Source organism: Camelina sativa, chromosome 14, assembly GCF_030686135.1.
Source record: "Camelina sativa cultivar CO46 ecotype springtype chromosome 14, ASM3068613v1".
Taxonomy (NCBI): Eukaryota; Viridiplantae; Streptophyta; class Magnoliopsida; order Brassicales; family Brassicaceae; genus Camelina; species Camelina sativa.
The window spans coordinates 21,656,036-21,665,924 of NC_141893.1; the positions used below are offsets into that span (position 1 = coordinate 21,656,036).

The following is a 9,889-nucleotide window of genomic DNA, read 5'->3' on the forward strand; positions in this document are numbered from 1 at the left end:
GATCTAGGGACGACGGTAGTGGAAGTCGAGCAGCTAAACTTACGCATGAAGTTCGTCATTGTCTTGGTGAAGCTGCTGAACGCCTTGTCTCTGGCCTTCCCCCTTAGCCATTCTCGAGTCTGAGTACTTTTCAAAGTGAAACTGCTCTGGGCGGTACTCAACTTCGTCCTCCTCCATCGGGTCTGCTCCTGCTTCTGCAATCTCTACCCGCTGCACCTCATCCCAAGACTCGTAGAGAGTGTCCGTGGGAGGTATGAACTCTACATGTTCACCCCTCAAGATAGTAGTCAGTTCGACGCAAGGCAGGAGTAATCTCGAGGTGCCGACCTCCGGATGCACAAACTTGTAAATCAATCGTCCCTGCCTCAAACCCCTCTCTAGAGTGCGCAACTATCTAAGGTTATTCACGTCGATCCAGCGTGGTGGGTGTGGCTCAGATAGTAATGGAACACCAGCTGCCTCAAGAAACCATGTGGCCACGCCGCCCATATATATCACTCCGAGAGAGTGGTTGCTTTTGAGTCGCGAGACCCAAGTCTTGTATGACATCATGTAATTGATTAGGTAGAGCGAGACGGAAGTATTGGACGTGTCACCTTGCAGCTTGGTGCCATCCATTGCCGTGAATGAGAGTCCCTTGAGCGCTAGATCAATCATTTCAAGCTCGCCATTCGTGATGTATCCCTTAATCTCCTTGGCATAGAATGCATTGGCCACCGCCTTCTGGAAGTAACGCAACATTGGGCTTCTCAGGTTCAGCGCCTTCGTTTTTGACGAAGTGAATGTAAGCGTGCTCCCAATCGTCACCCAGAGTGTTGATAATTCGTGCCTATCGAACTGCAGCGTAGTCCCCGTTCCGCCGAGAAATCCAAAGATCTCTTCGATGGTTCTGAAAGTGAGGGTGTAGAACTGCCCATGAACGCGGAATGTAATGTACCCTAGCCCTCCATCGGACATCATGTCTGGCTCATCCGCGTATAAGTGCATCTCTAAAGTAGAGAGGAACTGGATAGTCTCCTCTTTGTATCCATTCTTAGGGGTGTTCATGAGTCGCTCCAAATGGCATCGCCTAAATAGGTACTGAACATCCTCCTCAATCCCTAGTAGCTCCATCATCTCAGGATGCGGATATCTTGTTCCACTAAATTCACACTGTTGGAACAGCTCATAATACTCCTTGGGAGTCAACTTCGTCTCGGTAGATTTCCATCTTACAGATTTCCTGGGAGCCTGTTCTGAGCGCGAATCAGGTTCCTCCTGTTCGTAATCACTGCCTTCCTCTCTTGAGTTAGAAGCTTGTGCCGGTATCTTTCCACGACTTTTGCTCTTTGTGAGCGAATTGGCCGGTCTGCTTGACCCTGCTGCTTGGCCTGAACCCCCAACAACTCCGTTGACCATGTTTTTCATTGCTAAGAAACACTTCGTCATAGACTTAGACGATGAGCGTTCTCCTGCCTTACAGCCATAGGCATCTCTCATTTCATCTATTAGCTCAGCACTCTTTCTGCTTCGCTGAGAAATCATAAACTCAAAGTTAAGCGTTAATATGTTAGTGCACAAATGACAAAAGCAATTATGAAGTTTTAAAACTTGAAAGTGCAAGGAGAGGATTATCCGATCGAGTGGATGACAAGATGGTGGTCGACTCGATTTGTTTGGCGGAGGAGAGAATCGAGAGTGGCTCGATTGTGTTCAAAAAGGATGGGCGTTGAAGATAGCTCGATTGAGGGTTTGAGAACGGGTCGATTGAGGGAGGCTTCGATGGCTCGATTGGCGGTGTGAGAACGGCTCGATTGAGTGGTTGGGAAGGTCGGTTTGAGTGGTGTTGTTGAAGATGGCTCGATTGAGTTCAACGGATGCCGGGCTCGACTGAGTGGGGGAGGACGACGACGGATCAAGTGGAGGTGTGATGAACTCGTCAGTCGCTGGAGTGAGGCTGGTCGGCGACAACGGGAGAATGTGTACGTTCGTCGAATCGAGTCAAGCTTGATGACGTTGGTCGAGTGGAGCTTAGGGGTGAGAGCTCGAGCGGCGAGGAGGCTTATTTGGTCGGGTGTGATGTGCAGCGACGGCGAGAACAGCTGTGTGAGTTGGTGGTGGTTTCTTCGTGAAATTGAGCAAAGGGAGAGTGAGAGTGACGAGAGTGATTGAGTAATGGTTGGTGGGTGAGAGTAAAAGAGAGATGAGAGAATATCCAAATAGAAGGAGAGTTGTGAGGGTGTAGTGGGTTGATGGGACAAAAGGATAACATGTTTGGTGAGAGGGGGCAGGGGATGGGAGAGAGTGACATGATGGGCAAGTGAGTTTGTGAAAAGAGGGGGGGGGGGGACAAGGTGATTTCGTGGGTGGTGGAAAAAGAAGAAGGAAGTAGGGTCGCGAACTGTAAAGATTCCTTCTCTATATATTTTTTTTTTGTTCTGAGTAACACCAACACACTTTGTCTGACTCTCCCTTTCTTTTGATTTTTCTGTATCCTCTATTTCTTCTGTAAACCTTATCTTGCTCAGCTTTACTCCAAACTCACTCTTTGATTGTCACTATCACTTTTCCTTTTTTCGTTGTCCGTACTCCTTTCTGTAGACTCCTGAACACATAGAAAACCAAAAACAAAAATCAAAAACAAAAAGATCCTAAAGAATATTTACAGTGATAGCTTTGGGACTTCCTCTCAAATGAGCTTGTTTAAAGTCCCTAGCTTGACTTTTCATCTTTTTATGCCTTTTGGGGTTCATAGAGGAGCACAGAAAAACCCCTCTGGTCGGACTTGATCAGCTAAATATTTCTTGACTCTCTGACCATTTATAGTGTACTCGCTACCATCTTTGTTCAGAAGAGTGATGGCTCCGAATGGCAGAACTTCCTTGACATCAAAAAGGTCCAGACCACCTTGACTTAAGCTTTCCAGGAAAAAACTTAAGTTTGGAGTTGAAAAGCAAAAACCTGATCTCCAGTCTTGAGCTCATTGACAACAATTTTTCTTATCATGAAAATTCTTGGTTCTTTCTTTGTAAATCTTTTGAGCTCTCAGAGGCATCAAGTCAGATTTCTTCCAACTCATGTAGATCAAGAGTTTCTCTTAGCTTAAGCTGTATTAATATCCAAGTTCAGCAATTTGATAGCCCAAAGCGCCTTCTATTCAACCTCCACAGGGAGATGACATGCTTTACCATATACCAACTGGAATGGGTGTTCTGCCTATTGGCGTCTTGAATGCTGTTTTGTACGCCCAGAGAGTCTCGTCCAGCTTGACAGACCAATCTTTCTTCGAAATCCCGACAATCTTTGACAGAATACCCTTGATTTGTTTGTTCGAAACTTCAACCTATCCGCTGGTCTGAGGGTGATACATAGTAGACACCTTGTGCTTGACACCGTATTTCTTCAGCATGCTTTCAAACACCTTGTTGATGAAGTGAGTTCCCCCGTCACTGATCACTGCTCTGGGTATCCCATACCTTGGAAAAAATTATACTTTTTGAACAGTTTCAGAACAACCTTGTGATCATTGGTAGGACTGACAATGGCTTCAACCCACTTAGAAAACATAATCAACTGCCACCAGAATATAGACATTACCATTTGATGGAGGGTTGAAAGGTCCCATGAAGTCTATGCCCCAAACATCAAATATCTCTACTCCACGATCGGATTCTGAGGCATCTCGTTTCTCCTTGTGGTGTTGCCCATCCTCTGACAAGCATCACACTTGGTGATGAAGCTATTAATGTCCTTGAATAAGGTTGGCCACCAGAGACCCGATTGAAGAACTTTCTGAGCTGTCTTGAACGTGGCAAAGTGGACCTCCATAGGTGGAGCCGTGATAGTGCTCAAGCACTCCCTGTACTTCTCCTTCTGCTATGCATCTTCTGAACAGACCGTCAGGACCTCTCTTGTACAGATAGGGTTTCATCCCAGAAGTAGTGGTTGACCTCTCTGAAAAACTTTTTCTTCCTGTAGGGATCCATGTCATCAGGAACTTTCTCCACATACCTTGTAATTCACGACATCTGCATACCATGGTGGCAGTCTCAGAAGTGATCGACATGCATCTGATTTTTGAGGTTTCTCAAACCCCTGTGTCATGCATTCGCTCACAAACCTGGGCGACCAGAAGTTGTTCCTCAGGCATTGAGTCATCAATTGGAACAACATCTTCAATCCTCATTCTTGACAAGTGATCTGCAACTCCGTTCTCTATGCCCTTTCTTGTCAACTATCTCCATGTCAAACTCCTGAAGTAGCAGAATCCATCTCAGCAGTCTCGGCTTGGTATCCTTCTTTGAATAGATGTGTCTCAAAGCAGCATGGTCGGTATACACTATGACCTTCGAACCCACAAGGTAACTCCTGAATTTTTCGAATGCAAACACAACTACTAGGAGCTCCTTCTCTGTGGTAGCATACCTTCCTTGAGTCTTGTCCAAGGTGCGACTTGCGTAGTAGATGACATGAAGCTTCTTGTCAATAAGCTGTCCTAGAACAGCTCTAACTGCGAAGTCTGAAGCATCACACATGATCTCAAAAGGGTGATCCCAATTTGGAGCTTGTACTATGGGTGTTGAAACCAACGCCTCCTTGATCTTGCTGAAGGCTTCCAAACATGCCGCATCGAATTCGAACTCAACCTCCTTGCCACAGCAACCTTGTTCGTGGTCTTGCAATTTTTGAGAAGCCCCTTGATGAATCTTCTGTAAAACCCAGCATGTCCCAAAAAAACTTTTGATGTCCTTCACTGTCTTAGGCGGTTGAAGCTGAACCATGACCTCAATCTTAGCTTTGTCAACTTTAATTCCTTTCTCAGAAATTTTTTTGTCCCAGAACGATCCCTTCTTCAACCATGAAGTGGCACTTTTCCCAGTTCAACACCAGGTTCGTCTCCTCACAACACGTCAATACCCTGCGCAGATTTAACAAACAGGAGGAGAAAGTGGAACCGTATACAGAAAAGTCGTCCATAAACACTTCCACTGACTCCTCAATCAAATCCGAGAAAATCGATGTCATGCACCTTTGAAAGGTGGCAGGAGTATTGCACAAAGCAAATGGCATGCGTCTGTAGGCAAAAGTGCCATAAGGGACAAGTAAATGTTGTTTTTTTCCTGATCATTTGGGTGGATAGGGATTTGAAAGAATCCACTATACCCATCAAGGAAACAGTAATAAGGATGACTAGCTAGTCTCTCTAACATTTGATCAATGAAAGACAGAGGAAAATGATCTTTCCTAGAAACAGCATTCAACTTCCTATAATCAATGCACATCCTATGTCCTGTGATGGTCCTAGTTGGGATTAACTCATTTTTTTCGTTTTTTATCTCAGTTATGCCTCCCTTCTTAGGTACACAGTGCACTGGAGATACCCAAGTACTATCAGAGATAGGATAGATAACTCCAGCATCAAGCAGTTTTAAAATTTCTTTCTTTACTACTTCCTTCAGGTTAGGATTCAATCTCCTTTGGGGTTCAATGCTAGCATAAGACTCATTTTCAAGATTGATCCTATGTGTGCAAAGACTATGTGAGATTCCCTTGATATCATCTAAAGAATAACCTATAGCCTTTCTATATTTCTTAAGCTCAGTTACTAGCAACCCCAATTCATCATCACCAACCTAGCATTCACTATGACAGGATAAGTACAATTGGTTCCCAGAAAAACGTACCTGAGCCCGGAGGGGAGAGTTTTGAGTTCTACTTTTGGAGCTTTCAGTTCCGACCAATCGTCAGCATGGGAGTCTGGAATGATCATGGTCGAGTGGGAGGGGTGCGAATCGAACGAGCGGGAATTCCGTGTCTCGATTCGGGTCTTGTCGTCGGTCGAGTGGGAGATATCACGTTCTGAACTTTCTGTCTCAACTGCACGTACCTCCTCTGCGTCAGATAGCTGCCCGAGTTCCTCTTATCCATCCGTTTCTCTGTGGAAATCTAGCAGATTCTTGTAACAAGTGGTCTCCTCATGCAGGAACCCTTCTTCTCCACCCTTGGTCAAAGCAATCTTGAGATGATCCTCCTCAGCTAATTCCTCCAACAACTCATCAGCCAATTTATCCATCTCTTCAATGTAGAAGACTTGTCCTCTTATCGTTGGCTTCTTCAAGGTATCCTTGATGTCAAAATTCATAGTGAAGTCGTCGCCCAGATTGAGGTCAATCTTGCCATTTCTGACATCAATGATGGCTCCAGCAGTCGCCAGGAATGGTCTTCCTAAGATCAGAGGATCTTTTGGTTCTTCATCCATCTCCAGAACCACAAAGTCGGTTGGCACTTCCACGTCTCTGATCCTGACAGGTAAGTCCTCTAAAATACCATGTGGAAGTCTCACTGATCTATATGCAAGGATGAGGGAGATGTCGGAACCCTTAAACCTTGTAAGACCCAACCTCTTAGCCACAGAGAATGGCATCAGATTAACTGAAGCGCCAAGGTCACATAGACACCTATCGAACGACATATGTCCAAGGGAGCAAGGTAGAGTGAATGATCCAGGATCTTTGAGCTTCGTGGGTACAATCTTCTTCTGGATGATTGCACTGCACTCAAGACTTAGAACCACCATCCCTTGAACTTCTTTTGATCTCTCCATTACTAGGTCCTTGAGGAATTTCTGGTAGTGAGGAACAAGTGCGAATGCATCCAGCAATGGCATCCTCAACTCAATCTCCTTGACTTGTTGTTCGAACATAGCTTTGTATTTCTCAGTAAGTTGCTTCTTAAACCTCACCGGGAATGGTAGAGGAGGCTTGTATGGTGGAGGTATGAATCTCGCAGGTTTGTCATCAGGAACAACAAGTTCCTTAACAGCTTTAGGTTCGGACTGCTTCACTGGCTCGAATGGATCTTTGACTGCTTCGACTGGGTTCTCCATCTGAGCGTCATCCTGAACAAAATCCTCCCCATCTAATTTTTCACTGTCCTCAGTGACGTCGGGAACTCCCTGTCTGGGAGGCAATGTTTTCCCACTTCTCAGCGTAATTGCATTTGCAAACTCCTTGGGGTTCTGAACAGCTTTCCCTAGGTATTGGCCAGAGTTTGGTGCAGAAGTAGAAGCAGATTGGCCTTCCATATACCTTATCTTTGAGTTCAGGGCTTCGAATTTGGCGTTCAGATCATTGTAGGAACATTTCATCCTATTACTAAGATCAGCAAACTTTTTAGCAGTATCCATAGATCCGCTAGCTTGACCCTAAAGAAGTTGTTGCATCATGTGCTTCATTTCTTGATCTGGGGTTGGAGTAGGCTGAACTGGTTGAGGGCGGAATCCTGGCGGTGGTCCTGATGGAGCCTGGTAACCTTGCTGGATTTGTTGTTTGGGAACGAATCCCGGATTGTAGGGCACAAAAGGTTTTTGTTGACCTTGTTGTTGTTGTTGAGGCGGATACACCTGTACTTGTGGATTGGCAACATTGTTACTTCGGTAAGACAAATTGGGGTTTGCCTTGTCTTGGTTGTAACCTTTGTTGTACCCACCCTGATTCTGGACATAGCTGATCTCCTCAGTCTGCTCACCCTCCCCATCTGGAACTTGGAAAGGGTAATCCTCAGATACAAAGTGGACGCTCCTCAACTGGCTTAGCAAGATACGGTCAAGCTTCTCATTGACATTCTTGAAGTCTTTCTTGTACTTCTCCTCAGACCCAGCGTCACCGCGAACTGTGCGGTCATAGTCTTCATTGTAGTTGCTGTCAGACTGAGCGAGATTCTCCACCAGTTGGCATCCTTCCTCTACGTCTTTGTTCAGAAAATTACCATTAGAAGCAGTGTCAAGCAGCATACGGATCTTTGGTAGTACACCACGGTAGAGAGTGCTCAGTAGTGACTCGTTGCTGAAACTATGGTGTGGACACTGGCTATGGTAACCCTAGAAACGCTCCCAGGCTTCACATAATGATTCTAAGCTCTTCTGAGTGAAGCTGGAAATCTCATTCCTGAGACGTGCTGTTCTGAGTTTGGAGAAAAACTTGGCCAAGAATGCTTTCTTGTAACCATACCAGGTGGTGATTGATCCCTTGGGGAGGTTTTTCTCCCATTGATGAGCGTTGTCTCCCAGGGAGAATGGGAAAAGGCGCAACTTGTAACCATCCTCACTCACCCCGTTGATCTTGGTGAGACTGCACAGGCGGTCGAACTCGTCCAAGTGGTCGAGTGGATCCTCCATAGGCAACCCGTGAAACTTGTTTCCTTGGATCATGGAGATGAGACCACTCTTGATTTCGAAGTTGTTGTTCTGCACGGCGGGATGGACGATTCCAGCACGCTTAGTATGAGTGTTCGGTGCATCCCCAGCACCAATGTGTCGCGGTCCCGAATGTGGTCCATTCGGTTGTTCCATTGTGACGGGTGCGGGATGATCAGTGAGTTGTCGAGCTTGTCGTGGTCATTGTAACCGATTGATATCGTCGATAGCAGGAAGGAGGTTTTGATGTTCTCTTTATCTGGTGTGCATGCAACGTTGCAATCAACAGGTTCCTGAGATGCAAAACAAACAAGCAGACAACCAAAAGAAGTCAGTACTCAGAATGATAAGTGGGATAGAACTTAATCTTGCAAAACTTGAAATCTTAAATGTAACAAAACAATTCCCAAATGGCAACGACGCCAAATTGATACTAGGATTTTTGTATGTCTATCCTAGCAGGTTCAATTAACCTTATGCAGTTGTAATACTTAAGTTGTCAATCCAGTTGGGAAACTTTACTATCGCTCAAGATGCAATCATGATTTCACAAGTCAAGCCAATTCAAAGAGAGTGTTTTTATCTAACAATCCTAGAATTATGAAAATACAAAACGGAAATTGACTACAGAACTAGAAACAAAAATGTATGGCAAGAAGTAAACGAAAGTAAAAACGAAAACGATTCTAAGCATGAAGAAACGAAACAGTCTCAGGAATGTAATATCAATCAAGAATATAAAAGTCCTAAGGATGGGAGTAATTGATGTCGGTGGAGTATCCTAGTCTACATAGTGTTTAACATACGACAAGCAAACTATCCCTAAACAATGAACATCACAACTTAGCTAATCCAATCTCTTGGCAAAAGCTACTCAGACTCAACCACTTCCATACCTAGCTCTCGCTAGAGAAACATGGTCGAGCAGGCATGACAAACAAGTTCATTCACGTCAACAAACATCCTAGACAACTAATCTCTTAGGCTAGGAACGTAAGTCTCTGGCACTAGTTGGTCAGACATTTCAACAAACACCTTTTGGGTGTGGAAATGTCTCGAACCTAGTTCCAATTTATCAGAGGGAAACTAGTAATTCTAACACTAGTCCAGAAGAGAATCATACAAATCAAAGCTTAAACACCCTACATCCTAAGATCCTCCACCTAGTCTATCCCATCCCCAAGAACTTAACACTACTCAGATCCGGAAATCATCACCAAAGATACAATCCAGAAAACATTGAACAAAGCATAGTAGATAGATAGAAATGAGAAGAAAAACTTTGTAGAAGAAATCAAGTGCCAAAACTGAATAAACTCGGAGATGTCGGATTACAAGTCTCAGAGCGTTTTTTGGTGGCTAGGGCAAACCTTAGAAAAGAAAACGAGATAAAAGATAAGATGTCTCCAGCCAAGACTTAACCAAACTTATTTCTAGTAAAAACATGTAAATCCCTAAAACTTAAAACGACAAGGTTAAGCGTCGGTTTGGGAATCTCCTGAAGCGTGTAAGACAAAATGTCTTCCTGACATGTGCATCGAGTCGGAGTGGGCGACAGTGGCTCGTTTGAGTAAGTGAAAGTGGCTCGATTGCGCAGCGGAGAGTGGCTCGATTGCTTGGGTGAGAGTGGCTCGATTGGTGCCGCTGAGACTGGCTCGATTGTTGCCGCTGAGAGTGGCTCGATTGGTGCCGCTGAGACTGGCTCGATTGGTGCCA

The 9,889-nt window shown here is 44.9% G+C and overlaps 1 non-coding gene across 1 annotated transcript; it reads left to right on the forward strand.

Annotated features, from left to right (window-relative positions):
- The first annotated feature begins 7,826 nt into the window (after positions 1 to 7,826).
- Positions 7,827 to 7,933, forward strand: LOC147928522 (small nucleolar RNA R71). Its single transcript, XR_015581108.1, has one exon. It is a non-coding gene; the product is annotated as a small nucleolar RNA R71 (small nucleolar RNA).
- Positions 7,934 to 9,889: the final 1,956 nt, after the last annotated feature.